Consider the following 19,826-nt stretch of genomic DNA (forward strand, 5'->3'; position numbering starts at 1 on the left):
AAGTCATCGCCTGAAGAGGACTGGAGTGGGAGCAGCTCTTCTGACACAGTGAGTAAAGTGTCTGAAAGTGCTGATTATGTATGGCCCTGTTCACACAGAGTATTTTGCAGGCAGAAAAAAATCTGCCTCAAAATTCCTTAAAGAATTTTGAGGCACATTTTGACCTGTCCATACTATCTTGCCGCGTTTTTTTGCCGCGTTTTTTGCCTGCGGCGTAATTTTCACGCACCCATTGACTTCAATGGGTGCGTGATGCACGAAAAATGTACAAATATCGGACATGTCGTTAGTTTTACGCAGAGGACACACGCTGCATGAAACTCACGGACAGTCTGCACGGCCCCATAGAGTAACATAGGTCCGTGCGAGGCGCGTGAAAATCACGCGCGTTGCACGGACGTATTACACGTTCGTCTGAATAAGCCCTAACAATAAGGCCCAGTTCACAGAGTTTTTGGGCCTTGATATTGACTCGGACACTGCGTCAGAATCAGCACCAAACAACTTCCAAAACCGCCTCCCATTGATTTAATCTAAAATCAATGGGAGCCAGTCGCGGAAAAAAGAAAAAGCAGCTAGTCCTTTCTTTCCGCTGTTCCGCCTCTGACCTCCCATCTAAATCAATTGGAGGCAGAAAATGCATTTTTCGCTACATTTTTTGTCTGCTGTCCTCAATCGCCGCAGGCAAAAAACGCAGCAAAATAGTGTGGGCAGGTCAAAATCTGCCTCAAAATTCGGTGCGTGGTTCCAGTCGGTCGCGGGTGCGCGGGCGGGCTGTCGTCGGTGCGTGCGGTCGCGGGTGCGCGCTCGCGGACGCATGCACTGTCGGTCGCGGGTGCGTGCGTTCGCGGGTGCGCGCTCGCGGACGCTCGCGAGTGCGCACGTGCGTGAATTTGCGAGTGCGCACACTTGGGAGTTTGTGGGTGTGCGCGATCGGTCGCGCGGGCGGTGTTTGACGGCCCCCATGACGAGAGTGGGGGCACCGCAGCTCACAACATTCTTTTGGTGAAAAAAACGGGCCCCATTGCAGGGGCCTTATTTTTTTCTACCAAAGGCAAGTCGCAGCATTTGCCGGGCCCCCCTTTCAATTAGGTTTGGCTGAACCCCTCACATCAGTACCCCTAATACCCCCCTAATGGCGGCCCTGGGTAGCATGATATAGTGCTGGACGGAGTACCGTTAACAGGCGGTGCCACAAAGGGGGGCCCAGAAAATGTAGCTGTATGGGGCCCTGAAATTCCTGATGGCGGCCCTGTCCATACTTGTGCATACAGTAAGTCCCTTAGGTGGGAGGTGGATGCCGTACGGATTCATGATAATGGGCGTTTTGTGTTTGTGCATGCTTTCATAAATAATGTTTCCTATGTCCTCCTAGGGGTGTATATCCCTCCTCCGGCATCAGTGTCGGTACTACACCAAGCGGTTAACTTCCCAGCGGCGTATCCGGGTGCTAGACTGCTTTGCATGGGAGATTTTAACATGACCATGGATAATGCTATGGATAGGATTAGGCATAACCAGCTGCTGGTGCCTCCACATGCTCCAGATACACATCTCCATCTACTGATGATGGAGGTGGGATGGACAGATATATATAGGTTTCTATTCCCTAGTACTAGAGTGTACTCATGTTCCTCATTAGGGCAAAGTTCACTATCACGAATAGACTACATGTTCAGTAATGAGTTGTTAATGGTAATTAATGGTCACCTCAAATTATGTACAAACCTAGAGGTGTGTCTGATCACTCCCCTGTCCTGGCTAGTTTTCAACGGATATTCCCAGGCCCAGGGGATGGAAGATTCATCCCTTCTGGCTGATGATCATACAAATGATAGGATACAAATGATAGGTACAAATGATAGGATACCTGATCAGCTGCAGGTATTTTTGCAGGCTCACTAGGATTTTGATAACGTGGGTATTCTGTGGGATACTTCTAAAGCATATCTAAGGGGATGCCTTAAATCATCTATATCATATTTAACCCCTTCCCGCAATTTCACGTACAGTTACGTGATGGGAGCTGGTGTTATGTTACAGCTGGCACCCTGAGGTATCGGCCAGGACCGGAGCTAGCCTCCGATCCGACCGATTAACCCCTCACATGCTGCGTTCAATAGAGATCGCAGCATGTGAGGAGTTTATAGCCACCGTCACCCCAGCAACGTGATCGCTGGGTTGCCGGTGGCTGCAAAGACGATTGAAGGCCTAATACTTACCTCCCAGTCTGCCAGTAATGGAATCCTCCTATGCCCCGTCGTCGGCGGGGCCCAAAAGGCTTCCGGTACCATCGGCAAGATGGCGTCGACTCAGCTTCCGGCTCAGACGCTGAGCCTTCGTCATCAGCAGTCTGGTTGTGCGTTGCCGTTGTTTGACCTGCCCCGTTCCCACCCCCTATAGCGCACTGCGCATGTCCGAGATCCCTGTAAGCGTCGGGGACCAGGATGTGCGCTATGGCGCTGGGGGCTGGAAGTGGGGCATGTCTCACTTCCGGTTTCGGCAACGGACATGCGCCGGAATCTCAGTGCACAGAGAAAACGAGCAAGTACACCTGGGTCTGATCCTAGTTAAAGCTTGACTGCATTTAGACACTATGCACCCCTTGAGGAAGCACACCGCGAAACGCGCGTTGGGGTCCTTTGCATGGTATCCTGACTTCCATGAGCACTAATATGGGTAAGGTTTTTTGAAGGGGAGGGGGGGAATACTATCCATCTGTGACCTACTTTCTCTTTCATATAAGTGTTTGAAATTAATTTGACTACTATGTCCATAACTAATTGATATTATATGATGATTCAGTGTTCACCGATTTTCCCACCACCCATCCTCCATACTCCTTTTTAGGATATATTACATATTCCCATAAATGATACAGGGAGTCCGCCTCCCATGTTTACTGGAACACTATAGAGTCTTCTTGTCCTTTTTGTACCTTTTTTAAACGGTTTGTCCAAATTTATGTGATCAATAAAGATTATTTTTTTATACATATATGGCTTCTATGCTCCGTCCTGTCTCTTTTGTTTAAATGTTTTTTAATTCCCAGCCCAATTCAAATAAATTTTGTGAAATTACTGTGGGGTCTAAATGGTCACAACACCCATAAAATATTCCTTGAGGGGTTTAGTTTCCAAAATGGGATCACTTCTGGTGGGTTTCCATTGCTTTGAAACCTTTGGGGTTCTGCAAATGCGACATGGCACCCGAAAACCAAACCAGCAAAATCTGCACTCCAAAGAACACACAGCGCTCCTTTCCTTCTGAGCCCTCCCATGGGCACAAACAGCAGTTTATAGCCACCAATGTGGTATTGCACTCAGGAGAAATTGGGCAACAAAATTAAAACAGTATTTTGTTTCCTGTAAAAATAAGAAATTTTTATGAAAAATTAAATTTTATTGGAAAAAAGTCAAATACGTGCTGAGTAAAAACTGTGGGGTCAAAATGGTAACATTAACTATAAATTAATTCCTTGAGGGGTGTAGTTTCCAAAATGGGGTCACTATTGGGGGATTCCTACTGTTTTGGCACCTCAACACCTCTTCAAACCTGGCATGCTGCCTAAAAGATATTCTAATAAAAAAGAGGCCTCAAAATGCACTAGGTGCTTCTTTGCTTCTGGGGCTTGTGTTTTATTCCACGAGCGCAGTAGGGCCACATGTGGGACATTTCTAAAAACTGCAGAATCTGGACAAATACATATTTAGTAGTGTTTCTCTGGTAAAACCTTCTGTTTTGCAAAAAAAATGGAATAAAATTGAAATTCAGCAAGAAAAATGAAATTTGCAAATTTCACCTCCACTTTGCTTTAATTCATGTGAAACGCCTGAAGGGTTAAAAAAAACTTTCTAAATGCTGTTTTGAATACTTTGAGGGGTCTAGTTTTTTAAATGGGGTGTTTTGTAGGTGTTTCTGATACATAGGCCCCTCAAAGCCACTTCAAAACTGAACAGGAACCTTAAAAAAAAGGTTTTTTAAATTTTCTTAAAAATATGAGAAATTGCTGTTTATGTTCTAAGCCTTGTAACGTCCAAGAAAAAAAGGAAGAATGTTCAAAAAACGATGCCAATCTAAAGTAGACATATGGGAAATGTGAACTAGTAACTATTTTGTGTGGTATAACCATCTGTTTTACAAGCGGATGCATTTAAATTCCGAAAAATGTTTTTTTTTTTCTACATTTTCTCAAAATTTTGCAATTTTTCACCAATAAACACTGAATATATCGACCAAATTTTACCACTATCATAAAGCCCAATGTCTCACGAGAAAACAATCTCAGAATCGCTGGGATAGGTTTAAGCATTCCAAAGTTATTACCACATAAAGTGAATTATGTCAGATTTGAGAAATGGGCTCTGAGCCATAAGGCCCAAACTAGGCTGTGTCCTTAAGGGGTTAAACGGACATGAAAATGGTGAAGGAATTGTGCATGAGTCCTGAGGGTATGTTCACACGTAGAGTCAAAAACGTCTCACAATACGGAGCTGTTTTCAAGGGAAAACAGCCCCTGATTTACAGAAGTTTTTTGAGCAACTCGTGTTTTTTAGCGGCGTTTTCGCTGTGTTTTCGCAGCGTTTTCGCAGCGTTTTTTACGGCTGTTTTTGGAGCTGTTTTCATTGGAATCTATGAGAAAACGGCTCCAAAAACGTCCCAAGATGTGTCCTGCCCTTCTTTTGACGAGGCTGTAATTTTACGAGCCGTCTTTTGACAGCGACGCGTAAAATGACAGGTCGTCGGCACAGTACATTGTAAAGACCATTGAAAGTAATGGGCAGATGTTGGAACCGTTTTTTCAGACGTAATTCGAGGCATAAAACGCCTCCATTACGTCTGAAAAAAGGGTCGTGTGAACCCAGCCTAACAATGTGGCTATCACTATACCTGGAGACACTGTAGCTGTCGCTGTATTTGTGGACGCTGTGGCTGTCGCTAATTTTTGCTTTTCTACCTGCCCCGAATTAAGATTGTAGACCAAAGCCAAATAACAAGGCGATTTTATAATTGTACAGGTATAATGTTTAGTGTAGGGACCCCCTGTATGAAGTCGCCTTGTAGTGGAAGTTGGGCTCACGCAAGTGGATTATATTCAGCGCTACAAATCTCACAATTATAAGTATGGTAGATATAGCAGTAATGCAAATTAAATAAATTCATATACCATGTTTGCGTATATATTAGTCTCCGCATTATACTGCTGTAATTTTGTGTTTTTTTGCTATATTTGGGGACACTGTGGCTTTCACTGTATTTGGTGGCTATCACTGTATTCAAGGACGTCACACCTGCATTTGCAATTTAATTGTTCTGTAACAGGAGCTTCAGTCACCCCTAAAGCCCAGACCCAAACTCCAGTCACTTACATAACTTAGACAAGAAGCCTCAATGACCCATATCTGCCATCAATTACTTTACCCACTGATTATTTACTAGGGGTTTAACAAAAATATTGCATTAACCTCTTAATGACCAGCCTATTTTAGACCTTAATGACCAAGCCATTTTTTACGTTTTTTCCATCGTCACATTGGAAGAGCTTTAACTTTTTTATTTTTGCGTCGACATAGCTGTATAAGGTCTTGTTTTTTGCGGGACAAGTTGTATTTTTTAATAGCACCATTTTGGGGGACATATTATTTATTGATTAACTTTTATTAACTTTTTTTTGGGGGGGGGAATAGGAAAAAAACATAAATTTCACCGCTCTTTTTTGCGTCCTAAATCTACGCCTTTTACCTGTGGTATAAATAACACAATAACTTTATTCAGCGGGTTGTTACGATTGCAAAGATACCAAATATGTATAGATTTTGTATGTTTTAGTACTTTTACACAGTAAAAACGCCTTTTTAAAAAACAATATTTGCTTTTGTGTCTCCATATTTGAAGAGCCATAACTTTTTTCTTTTTTCGCCCATGCAGTTGTATGAGGGCTTTTTTTTTGCGGGACGACTTGTAGTTTTTATCGGTACCATTTTGGAATAGGTGGGACTTTTTGATTAGTTTTTATCACATTCCCAAATTCCCAGAAAACAGGAATTTTTCCATTGTTTTTTATTTTCTTTTTTTGCGGCATTCACTGTGCAGCTAAAATAATGTAATAGCTTTATAGTCTGGGTCGTTACAGTCGCGGCAATACCAAATATGTGTAACTTTTTTTCTCAATTTAGTTTTTTTAATAGTAAAGCAGTTTGTAAGGGGAAAAAGTGGGTTTTTCAATTTTTATTTCACATTTTTTTTAATTAACTTTATTAACCCGTTAGTGACCGCCAATACGCCTTTTAACGGCAGCCACTAACGGGCTTTATTCTGATACATACGCCTTTTCATGGCACTGCATCAGAATAAAATTGCGGCGCCGTGAAAGGAGATAGCTCCCTGCTCTCAGCTACCGGAGGTAGCTGAGGGCTTTGTGCACACTCTGGGGACCGTTGTTTGCGGTCCCCAAACCGGCGATCGCCGGTATTCAACGAATACCGGCGACCGCCATTACAATTAGTGCAGCGGTGGAAAATCGACATTTTTATCTCCTCTCACCATGAATGTTTGGTGAGAGGAGATAAAAAACTAACCTGAAGGGCCTCCGATGCCCGCGATCGTGCCCCCCTTCTCTTCTCCTCCCGCAGCTGCCGGGAAGAGAAAAAAAATGGCGCCCGCGCATGCGCACACAATCTAATTAAGATTGCGGCGCCGTGCAGAGTGATAGCTCACTGCCCTCAGCTACCAGAGGTAGCTGAGGGCTTGGAGCACAGTATGGGGACCGTTGTTTGCGGTCCCCAAACCGGCGATCGCCGTTACAATTAATGCAGCATTGTAAATCTAACTTTTTATCTCCTCTCACCATGAATGTTTGGTGAGAGGAGATAAAAAACTACTTGTTAGGCCTCCGATCGTGCCCCCCCTCCCCCCTCCCTCCAACCGCCGGGAAAAATAAAAAAAAATGGCGCACGCATGCGCTGTCAGTTGAAAGGCAGCTATTCTGCCTGTAAATGGAAACTGATCAGGGACCGTTATAATTGGTCCCTGATCAGATGGTCACTGTGATATACCTATCACAGTGACCACAGTCCCATATTTTCAAAATACAGCACAAGATTTGTGCTCTTTCCCTCCCTCCTCTCACTGTAGTTGATCTGTGAGAGGAGAGAGAGAAATACTATACAAATCTTGTGCTGTATTATACTGTAAAATACACCACATACTTACTCGCCAGTGTTCCGATATTATCCGAATATTGTCCGTAATTTACCCCAGATTACCCGTAATCACCCCAGATTACCGTAATCACCCCAGATTACCCGTAATTACCCCAGATTACCCGTAATTACCCCAGATTACACGTAATCACCCCCGTTTTTGGCTCAGAAAGCGACACAAGTTCTGCTTCTGCCAGTGGACCCCCCAGCCCTATGGTGGTGGACGCAGCGGTCAGCGGTGAAGCGTCAGGAGACGGGCCTAGTACTGCAGTCCCTTCCGCAATTTGGGATCCTGCAATTGCTTTCTCCCCCCAAGTTTTGCCATTTACAGCGATTCCAGGCATCAACGCAGATGTCTCAAATTTTAGTCCCTATAATTTTTTTCATTTGTTTATAGGCGATCAGGTCCTGGAACTAATCGTCCAGCAGACGAATTTATACGCCAGGCAATTTGGCACCCAAAATCAAAGGTCTTGCTATGCCAGAGGATGGATCCCCACAACAGTTTCTGAAATAAAAATTTTTGGGGGAATTACCCTAAACATGGGGATAGTAAAAAAACCTCTATCCGCTCCTATTGGGCTACCAGCGCTATCCATAGCACGCCTGTATTTGCAGCCGTTATGGCCCGAACGCGCTATGAGACTCTAATGCGTTTCATGCATTTTTCTGACAATACACAAATCCCCCCAAGAAGTGACCCAGCCTATGATCGCCTCAACAAACTGAGACCCCTAATCTCCCTCCTAAGTGACTCATTTTTCAATTTATACACCCCAGGCCAAAAACTAGCGGTAGATGAGTCCCTTATGTCCTTCAAGGGCCGTCTATCGTTTCGACAATACATCCCCTCCAAAAGAGCCCGATACGGAGTGAAACTCTATAAGGTGTGCGAGAGCACAACGGGCTACACCTGTGGCTTTTTCATTTATGAGGGCAGGGACCGCCACCTTAATCCCCCAGGATTCCCAGAGGATATTGGCATTAGTGGGAAAATTGTCTGGGAACTCATGGTGCCATTCCTACAAAAAGGGTACCATGTGTACACCGACAATTACTACACCAGTGTCCCCCTGTATAAGTCCCTCCATGCTGCGAATACAGGGGCCTGTGGGACGGTATGAAAAAATAGAGTCGGCTTCCCTCAACGACTCGTGTCCAGGCGACTAGTAAGGGGTGCGTCACTCTCATTTGCAAGTGACCAGTTGCTCGCTGTCAAATGGAGTGACAAAAAGGACGTGTACATGCTCTCCACCGTGCACGAGGACACCACAGTGGCAGTAAGAGAGTGGGGCGCTACCTCTGATAAGAGGAAACCGGTTTGCATGGTGGACTATAACAAGTTCATGGGGGGAGTTGATCTATCTGACTAGGTCCTACAACCGTACCTGGTCAAGCGCAAAACTAGGGCCTGGTATAAAAAGGTAGCGATCTACCTTATCCAGATGGCCACTTACAACAGCTATGTGCTGTACAAGACCCAGGGAACGCTCAGTTTCCTCCAGTATCAGGAGAAAATTATAGAGCACCTCCTGTTTGACTCCCCCGCACCTAGAGACTCCTTCGAGTCAGAGGATGTCAAAAGGCTCACTGAGCGCCACTTCCTTCACCCCGTCCCTGCCTCTGTGAACCAAAGATACCCCCAAAAGAGATGCCGGGTGTGCAGTAAACACGGAAGGAGGAGCGATTCCCGGTTTTACTGCCCCATGTGCCCTTCAAATCCAGGCCTGTGCAACTACCCCTGTTTTGAGACCTACCACACCGTTTCTAATTATTAATTTTATCTATAATTTAGGGAAAACCAAAAAGGGTGGGGTGGGGGGGGATTCTTTTTAGGGAGTCAATTTCATTTATGCATATTTTTTTGTTTAGTTTCTGGGCTTTCCAAGGGAGGGAGGGATTCTCATGGGGAGGTTTATTTATTTCAGACTGTAAAACTAAATTTCCCCTTTATGATTTTTTTTTATACAATTCTTGGACAATTAAATCCAGGACTTGATCACTCACAAATGAATACAGTTTATTGTGCAGGAGCCCACATCTGTCTATTCAGAACATGGACCCCACAAGTGTTCTTGAAATAAAAAATTAATGTGGGCATTGCATTTATTAGTAGACAAATTCAACACCTGCGGCCCGTGCCGCCCCTGAATTAGTGGAAGTCGTGCATTTTAGCAATGGTTACAAGAATAAATTGGGGATGTATTTCCTTTTTCTTATGACTATGTCCTGCCACATACAGCGGTTACATTCCTAATTCTGTACCGTGATACGGGCATGATATTTTTTTTTTGGAGGATCTCTAATAATCGAGCTGTTCCTTATCAATACACCATGGGCTTTGTTACGGTTCTTCTGGAAATACTGACATAATTTTGGGTATTAGTGATCCTTTACTGTTCCTATAGATGGTTTTGTTTGTTTTCAAACTGTTTTTATTGGGAATGTCACACAATCATATAATATTTCAAATAAAATGCATTTCACATTCTCAGTTTTACAATAAGGAATAAAGTACATTCTTAAAACTGTTTATGTCAATCTGCTTTATCCATGCGGAATGTACTATGGGATCAATTTTTAATAAATAAACATAACCAGATAAATTAACCATAACTTTAACCATTCACGTGATATACCCTATAACCTCTCCAGAATCTCATGGAACATGCAACAATCCCAATCCACATACCCTTGGATTATACAATGTCTCGCCTGAAATGACTCTCTTTAATATCTTCTCTAAAAGGAGCTGGTTTTATCCAAATAGGTCACCCATGGTGACCAGTTATGCAGAAATCTCGACCTTGTCTGTCTTTCCCAATGTAAAGTTCCTCAAACCTACGTATCTCTTGTACCTTTCTAATCCAATCTTCTATAGTGGGTGGCCTGTTAGATTTCCACATTATCGGAATCAGCAACTTAGCCGCAGTAAGTAAGTTAGTCGCCAGATCTTGTTTCTTAGGCGTAAAGGAATCAGATGATAACCATAGAAGTACCGCTTGTGGGGATACAGGAATTGTTGTTAAACAAATCAAATTAATTTCAGAGATAACCGCTCTCCAAAAACCCTGTATCAAGGGACAGTCCCACCATATATGTAGTAACGAACCCTTATACAGTGCGCACCTCCAACATGTCTCTGGTATATCTGGATTAATCTTGTGCAGCCATACTGGGGTTTTGTACCATCGGGATATAATTTTGTAAGAATTTTCTCTAATTTTAATGCACTGTGAAAACCCCTGGGATCTCTTCAACATAATTCGTTGTTCCTCTACCGTAAAGGTAGTACGGAGGTCCTGTTCCCACTTAGCGATTAATTCCAGCTTATATTCTTTTTCTCCCAACAACAGCCTATCATATGATCTAGCTAAAGCACCTTTTTGGGTTGGAGTTTGCTGTAATGCTTTTTCAAAAGTGGACAGATGTAAAGAATTGACAAAACGAGCTGTGTACTTATCACATACTGTCTGAAAATCTTGCCTCTTAATAAAGTCAGAAAGAAATAGACCTGTACGTCTAAGCAAAAGAGCTAACCAATCCCGAGACTCCGATTCAAAAAATTGAGATGTTGTAATGTTATCCATGTGTTTCCAAAATGAGCTTACTGGGATTCTCTTTTTGTCAACTAGGTAAGGAAGAAGGCTCATCGGTAATAGCGGAATGTTTTCTGATAAAAGAGGATCCCTCCCATTAACTTCTTGCCACACCCTTATAGTACCCTTCACTAGGGTGCTAGTACTGATGGAGTTCGGTGAGAAGTGCCTCAGGCCCCAGAGCAAAAGTCTGTCTGGTAACTCAAGTAATTCTCGCTCTAGTTCCACATACAGAGTGGACTGTGTTGTATTCATCAGAGAGTGCCATCTATTTAAATGATTAGCTTTGTAATAAGTGAATACGTCTGGTACCCCCAAGCCGCCAAACCTCGGTTTCTGTATTAATAACTTGTATTTAAGGCGTGGCCGAGCATTATTCCATAGAAAGGAGGAGAACATCTTCCGAACCTTATCAAAAAACTTTCTAGGTAACCATATCGGTAGTGCTTGTATCAAATATAAAAGCTTAGGTACAATATATGTTTTTAATAGATTTATTACGTCCCATCCATGACAGAAAAGGGACTTTGAGTTCTTTTAATTGCTTTTGTATAGCCTCCAGCATTGGTATGTAGTTACACTGATATAGTTGTGATGGATCTTTCGTGATCTGTATGCCCAGGTATGTCAGAGTGCTGTCAGGCCATTTAAATAGGGAGTTAGTTTTTATTAAATCGATGACTGGATTCGGGGTAGAAATATTTAATATTTCCGATTTCCCAAAATTTACTTTAAAATTGGAAACCTCCCCAAAATCTGTGAACAGGTTCGTCAGGTGAGGAATCGAAGTCTCAGGATTAATAATAATAATAATAATAATAATCTTTATTTATATAGCGCCAACATATTACGCAGCACTTTACAATTTAGAGGGAACATGAAACAAACAATATCAGACATTACATAGTGACAAAGTTCATTTACAATTCAAACCTGGGGAGTGAGGACCCTGCTCGCAAGAGCTTACAATCTATGAGGACATAAGGGAGACACAAAGTGTAATAGTGTTTGTTCTGTACAATGGTCCGGCCATTTTTATACACATGCGGTGGTAACATAAAGCTGCATGAGCCGGTCACCAGCCAGTATCCGTGTATGACGGACATGAAGAGAAGGAGTGTGAGGGAATCTTATTCTGATGACTAATCTAAATGGAGGGCCATGGAAAGGAGTCAGATTAGGGAATGTTATAGGCCTGTCTAAATAGATGTGTTTTCAGGGCACGTTTAAAACTGTGGATATTGGGAATTAATCTGATTGTCTGGGGTAGCACATTCCAGAGGACGGGTGCAGCATGAGAGAAATCCTGGAGACGGTAGTGGAAGGTTCGGATTATGGAGGATTTTAATCTAAGGTCGTTGGCAGAACGTAGAGCCCGAGTAGGGTGGTAGACAGAGATGAGGGAGGAGATGTAAGGAGGTGCAGCACTGTGGAGAGCTTTGTGGGTGAGAGTAATAAGTTTGAATTTTATTCGGAAGGGGATGGGCAACCAGTGCAGTGACTGGCACAGATTAGAGGCCCTTCGTCAGCGAATGCTGCTGTGGTATGGGTGTATGTTCCGACCTTAAGGCCTTGCACTTGTGGGTCCTGTCTTATTTTTTGAATCAGAGTTTCCATGACCATAATAAACAAGGACGGCGAAAGTGGACAGCCCTGACGTGTGCCATTATTAATGTTAAAAGGGTTGGAAAGAGTCCCATTTACCCGAATTCTAGCACTAGGGTCTTTATATAGGGAAAATATCGCCTGAATAAACATTTGAGGGATCCCAAATTTTTGTAGTGTCGCTTCTAAATATTCCCAATCGACCCTATCAAAGGCCTTTTCGGCGTCTGTACCCATGAGGACAAGGGGAACGTTGTGTAGCTTGGCGTATTCAATCAGTCTTAAAACTCTACATGTGTTGTCTTTACCTTGTCGTTCTCTAACAAAGCCAGTTTGCTCTTGTCCTATAATTTTAGGTAGTAATGCACCCAGTCTGGCAGCTAAAGCCTTGGCCCACCACTTTATGTCCGCATTCAATAGGGAAATGGGTCTATAGCTGCCACAAAATGTGGGATCTTTCCCCTCTTTGGGCAGGATTGTGATATGAGCCTCTAAAGCTTGTTTTGGCAAGTGTTCGCCCCTGAGTAAGGAATTACATAGTTTGGTGAAGTGGGGTAATAATGTAGTCTTAAACTTTTTATAGTATCCCACTGTGAACCCGTCTGGACCTGGGCTTTTCCCCGAAGGGATGGACATCAAAATCTTTTCCAATTCCATTTCCGTAAATGGATCTGTCAGAATATCTAGATCTTCCCCCTCTATTTTGGGGAGGTCAATAGTATCTAGAAAGCTAGTGATCAGGGAAGCCCTGTCCAGGTCTATTGTTGGTGTCTCAGACGTGTTCCGTAAATTATATAAATTGTGATAAAAGGCCTGAAAAGCCTCTGCTATTTGAGCAGTGTCTGTAGCCACTCCCCCCTTCTCTTGCTTAATCTCTGATATAAAGGTCCTTGCTTGTTGTTTACGGATTAATGCCGTCATCATCTTGTTCCCCCTGTCCCCATGGGCATATTGCTTATATTTTGATATTTGGAGAAGATGTGCAGATTTAACATTAAGTACATCTTTTACCTTTTCTCTGAGACTAGTTAATTCTTCCAGTGAAGAAATAGCTACTGTTTTCTTGTGAACTCTTTCCAAAAAAGCGATCTGGAAGAAAAGGTCATTTAATACTGTATTTGTCTTTTTCTTGGCATGCGTTCCCATTGAAATTAATTCCCCTCTCAACACTGACTTGTGAGCTTCCCATATAATTTGATCTGAGACCGAATCCGATGCGTTGTGTTTAAAGTATTGAGATAGATGGTTTTCTACTATCTGAGTATTACTCGCATCTGCGATGAGAGTATCATTTAATTTCCAACACCAATTCCCCTTAGGGATGCCCGTCAAACTGAGAGTCACTGAAATTGGCGCATGGTCTGATAGTAAAATGTGCCCTATGTCCGCCGATCGGACCAATGATGTGTATTTCTGTGGCAGGAAAATATAGTCCAATCTGTGATATGTATTGTGTATTGGTGAAAAATATGAGTAATCTTTATCTAGAGGGTGTAATAATCTCCAGATATCTGTCAAGTGTAGAGAATGTAGAACTTTGTTCAGTTGTGCCATCTTTTTGTATGAGGTGTGTTGTGACCCTGTGGTGTCTAATATCGGGTTGAGCGGTATATTTAAATCTCCTCCTACAATCAAAATCCCCTCAGAAAATTCTCTCAGAGCATTCAAGATACGTATGAGCCATGAAGACTGTCCAGCATTGGGGGCATATAAGTTAGCAAAAGTATATATAGTGTTACCAATTTTCCCTTTTATAAACAAATATCTGCCCTCTAGATCTTCCTTTTTCATTAGAAATGAAAACGGAATACTATTATGTATAGCTATGCTAACTCCCCGAGCAGCAGATTCATATGGGCAATGGAACCATAAATTAAAATCTCTTGAGGGCACGTTAGGAATTTTAGACCTTTTGAAGTGTGTCTCCTGTATTAAAACTACTTGTGCCGCCTGTTTTTTCCACATTCTAATAACTTGACTACGCTTCTGTGGGACATTCAGACCCCTCACGTTGTGAGCACAATCTTAATTTCTGCCATATTTGACATATGACCATTCCCTTCTCTGTGCATACCACGTGACATAGCAAAAAGAACAGAAAAGTAATATAACATTCTTTAACCATACTCCGTATCGGAGTAAACTTCTAACACAAGGTAAGAGTGAAACACTATCAGCTACAACAACCTGTAGCTTCACCCTGTTATAAGGAGGAGTCTCCCTATAAGTACAGACTCGGGGGGTCATATTAGAACTAATGAGATTGACCTCAAGACACCCAACCCAAGCCCTACCTAAGCTGCTTTTTCTAAAAACTTGTATAAAACCGACAAGACACTTCAAGTGCTTATTTTAAGGCTTAATATATATTAAAGTGGGGACCTGTTCACTAGTTGTGATTAGTCTTCAACTGTGTCAAATGATGTTAACACCATTTAAATCTGCAATATATATGTCAGGAACCCTTAACCTGGGGCCACACATTAGAGCAAAGATTTATGCAAATACATAAACATAATTACATCCCAGCAACATCAGATAGGGTCTCGTCCTTGAACAGTATGTGTATTCTTCTTCCCTGGCGATGATCGAAATCCAGATACCCTTATTCAGGGGTCTGTTTCTGACAGGGACGGTATCTTCGGCGGATATGCCAACGGGAGCCAAGAGGGAATATCCATAGGCTGGAATCCAAGTAAGTCCCAGGCCGCATGTAGATCTTCAGGTTTCCGTATCACGATATGCTTATCTTGTTTGTGTATTGCCACTCCAAAAGGGTATAACCATCGAAACGGGATGTTGTTAGATCGTAGCTTATCCAGCAGTGGTTTTAATATGCGGCGTTTGGTGAGTGTTGAGGCAGCCAAATCTTGAAAAAGAAGGACAGGGTTTCCCCCATAACTGACTCCGTCTGAAGACCTTGCTTGTTTTAATATTGCAGCAGTGTCCACATAACTAAGCAGGCCACATATTACATCTCTAGGTGGATCCTGAGCGCGTGGCTTGGCCCTCAGTGCCCTGTGAATACGCTCAATTTGGATAGGCCCTGCTCTCTCTCCTCCCAAAATGGATGTAAAAATCTCCCGTGCTACCTCTGGCAGCGTCTCGTGTGAGATGGATTCTGGGAGGCCACGTATCCTGATATTTTTGCGGCGACTTCGATTCTCCTGATCTTCCGCATGCAATAAGGCCATATTTATGTGATCATGTTGGACATATAAAGTCTCCTGTACTGCTGCTCCAAACCGGGCCACCTCTGCTTGTGCGGATTCTAGTGTGTCCACCCTGTCTCCAATATGTCGCAGATCAGCTTTTATTTCGGCTAGATCTTGTGCTATGGGGCCCAATGCTTTAAAGAGAACACGCTTTATGAATCCCCTTGACACAGGGACATATGTGGACTAACCCCCGGCCTCCGATTGCTCTCCCGTGCTGCCGACATCTGAGTCTTCTGTTGCCTCATGGCTGCATGCTGCATCCGGCGCCATCTTTGATTTTCGCGCCGGAGAGCGCTCCATCGTTTTCTTTAAAAACCTATCTAGGTCTGCTTGGTTTTTCCCCGGTTTCGGGGTGCCTGAGTGTTCCCTGCTCTTATCTTTCCCGGTCCGCACCATTCTGCTGTGTCTTGTCGTGCTATAAGCTCAGGTTAGCCGGGTTGCCTCAGGAGCTCCATCTCAATCCACCTTCTCTGCTCGCGGTCAAGCTCCGCCCCCCTATATATGGTTTTGGACACTGTCCCTTTATATATTCTGTAGGTGATTGGTTGTTTTGTGCACATAGCGGTTCCTACCTTGCCGGGCAGGGGCCTGTTATGGTGTACCGCGTCACTTGGCACATTCGTCCCTCATAAGGATTGATGGAGCTAAAGAGACGTTGTACAACCAGTCACTGAAAAAAAAATCCTTGTCATGACAGCCCTGCAGGTGTTCTTCTATCTAGTGAACAGACTCGAGTTTGCAACATAGTTGGATACATTTTCCTCCATTTGTTTGAAGATATTGCCCGTCACTCCAGTACAGTTTATTTTTTCCTCTCTGACTGATTTTATATTAGGACAGAATTCTGTCCACAATGACATCATAATGGCACCAACTGCTTCTTCAGCAAGACATAGTCATAAGTACAGGCAAATACGTCTATAGCGACATGTATCCATTATGAATACACGGCTTCACTTCTCTTCTGTATGCCGCACAAATTTATTAATGTTGCATATTTCTAACAAAATAACCTTCTACCACGTCTCCTCTATTTCATGTGGAAACGTAATAAGAGTTTGAAGAAAACATTATATACCCATAGTGTCTGAAATGATACCCATTATTTCCTCCTTTAAAAAATTTTTGGTCCGCATGCTCACTACACCACTAGATGAATACCTTTAGGGGTTTAGTTTTTAAAATGGGGTCATTTATTCAATTGTGCCCTGAAAGCCAAAGGGTGCTCCCTCTCTTTTTGGCCCAGCCACACGTCTAATAAGCAGATTGGGGCAACAATGAGAGTATTTTTGAAAACAGGAGAAACCGGGTGATAGATTTTGGGGTGTGTTTCTTCATTTACAAAGAAAACGGTCTTCAAAGTGATACTTTTATGAAAAAAGTGAAGTTTAATTTTTTTTCACCTGCTATGCATTAAATTTAGCAAAAAACTGTGGGGTCAAAATACTCACTATACCCCTAGATAAATACCTTAAGGGGTCTAGTTTTCTAAATGGGGTCGTTTATGGGGAGTTCCTATCGTTCTGGTAGCTCAAAACCTCTCCAAATATACAGTGGGGCCTAAAACATTTTCAAGCAAAATATGAGACCTGAAAGTCTCCGGGTGTTCCCTTCCTTTCGGGCCCTGCCGTGTGTCCAGGCAATGCATTAGAGTCACAATGGGGGCATTTTTGAAAACAGGAGAAACAGGGTGATAGATTTTGGGGTGTGTTTCTTCATTCTCATGGTCGCTTTACAAAGAAATCGGTCTTCAAAGTTATACTTTTATGAAAAAAGTGAGATTATATTTTTTTACGCCTGCTTTGCATGAATTCTTACAAAAAAACTCTGGGGTCAAAATACTTACAACACCCCTTAATAAATACCTTAAGGGGTGTAGTTTGCAAAATGGGGTCACTTGTGGGGGTTTCCACCATTCTGACACCTATGAGCCTCTGAAAACCTGGCTTGGTGCAGGAAAACCAAATGTACTTCAAAATGTATAAAATTATTACTAAACTTGCAAGTCTTCTAAATTGCTCCAAAAAAATATTTTTTTTTCAAAAGTGCTGCCAAAATAGAGTAAAGAGATGGAAATATATATGTAATAAAAAAAATTGTACTGTATGTATGTACATATATGACATATTGCCGTTAAAAATAGGGAAAAATGATAATTTTTACAACATTTCTTAATTTTTTCTATTTTTTTATTAATTTCCGTAAATCGTATCAGTCTACTTTTACCACTAAAATAAAGTACAACATGTGACGAAAAAACAATGTCAGAATTACTTGGATATTCAAAACTTTCGCTGAGTTATTCTCTAATAAAGTCACACATACCAGATTTAACAAATCTGGCTTGGTCATTAAGGCCCAAACAGGCCCGGTCATTAAGAGGTTAATCTTTGTTTTTTTATTTTTACTAGTCCCACTAGGGGACTTTAATATGTGATCCTCCGATCGCTTTTATAATACACTGCAATACTTTTGTATTGCAGTCTATTAATGCCTGTCCGTTTAAAACGCCGGGTGCCGGTGGGATGAGAGGGAGCTCCCTCCCTCTCTCCAAAACCGCTCTGATGCGGCGCCCGCTATTGAGCACCGAATCTGAAGGGTTAAACGGGTGAGATCGATACTAATATCGATCTCACCCGTTCGAGCCGGGATTCCTCCAGCCCTCAGCTACATCTGGTAGCGGAGAGCAGGGAGATTTAACGGCTCCCTGCTCTGTTTATTTATTCTGATGCAGCGCCGTGAAAAGGCGTATGCATCAGAATAAAGCCCATTAGTGGCCGCCCTGAAAAGGTGAATTGGCAGTCACTAATGGGTTAAGCTTTTAGGAAATACAGCCATTTATTTACATCATGCCTCCATTTTTACATTTAAAAAACAAATTGGATAAATTAACAAAAGTTTTTTAAAGCTTTTTATTGAAAATTCAGTAGACAATAAGAAAGATACATTACAGCAGAAATGTCACAACAGATTGTATGAATTGCTTACATTTTCTCTCCTTGTTTTTGGTACAGAAAAATGTTTCCTACAATAGTAAGACATCATGTGGGTCATAATAGCAATATACAGTATATGCACATGGTACAGATTAAGAAAAAAGAAACCAAGGGAATCCGATTTCCTCATCACATTTCAGAGTTACATCGGATAGGCAGACATTGAAGTCCTAAGTCAGTTCTCAGAGTAAAGTGTGAGTGTGAATGAATAGCTTGTATCCCAAAGTATGGTACATTTTTTGGGACACCACCTATTCTTGTATACCAAGCGCTCATATGGGATTATTGTATGAATCATATTTTGCCACTGCCTAACAGAGAGTGATCGCCTTGCCATCCACCACATAGCAATGGTTTTCCAGACCAAGAGGAGGGCCTCCTGTGAAAGTGATTATTTGTAGTAGGACCAGGCTTCAAGAAGACAAACATCTAGAGTCATAGGAACTGGCTTCTGGGAAATATCAGTCAGTAAGGATACAATTACCTGCCAAAAGTGTGAAATATTGGGGTGTTGCCATATAAGGTGCCAAAAGTCGGCGTTGACTGCCATACATCTATGACAATTGGTAGATGGACTACAACCCCTTCTAAGCAGTGGCATTGGTGTGAGATAGCAATAATTTCTTATTGTTAACAGCAGGAGATACTAGTAAGGGATACTCCAGTGCATCCAACCAATCCGCATCTTTTAAAGTGGTATTCTCATCTAATAAAAACTAGGTGAAAAGCTTTGATATTAACCTTAAAGAGGCTCTGTCACCAGTTTATAAGTGTCCTATCTCCCACCTAATCTGATAGTCGCTGAGATCCCGCTGTGCTGTCACTTACTCCAACATTAACTTTACCGGACCTACGGGACAATGACCAGACATCGCCTCCAGCCAGGAGAAGATGTCTTTTCATTCTCCCAACAATCCGGTAAAGTTAATGTGGGAGTGACAGCACTGCGTGATCTCGCGAGATCACGCTGTGCTGTGAGTACAACTGAACATGAATGAAGAGAAGTGTATGACTCTTTTAAAAACAAAAAAACAAAAACTGATGTTATCTACAATACAGCAACTATCAGATTAGGTAGGAGATAGGGCACATATAAACTGGTGACAGAGTCTCTTTAAGGTTAATATCAAAGCTTTTCACCTAATTTTTTTGGAAGTGTGACCTGGGATATTTTCTTGTCAATAAGATGAGTATTTGGTGTAAAAA

This window comes from Rhinoderma darwinii, chromosome 4, assembly GCF_050947455.1.
Source record: "Rhinoderma darwinii isolate aRhiDar2 chromosome 4, aRhiDar2.hap1, whole genome shotgun sequence".
Classification (NCBI taxonomy): Eukaryota; Metazoa; Chordata; class Amphibia; order Anura; family Rhinodermatidae; genus Rhinoderma; species Rhinoderma darwinii.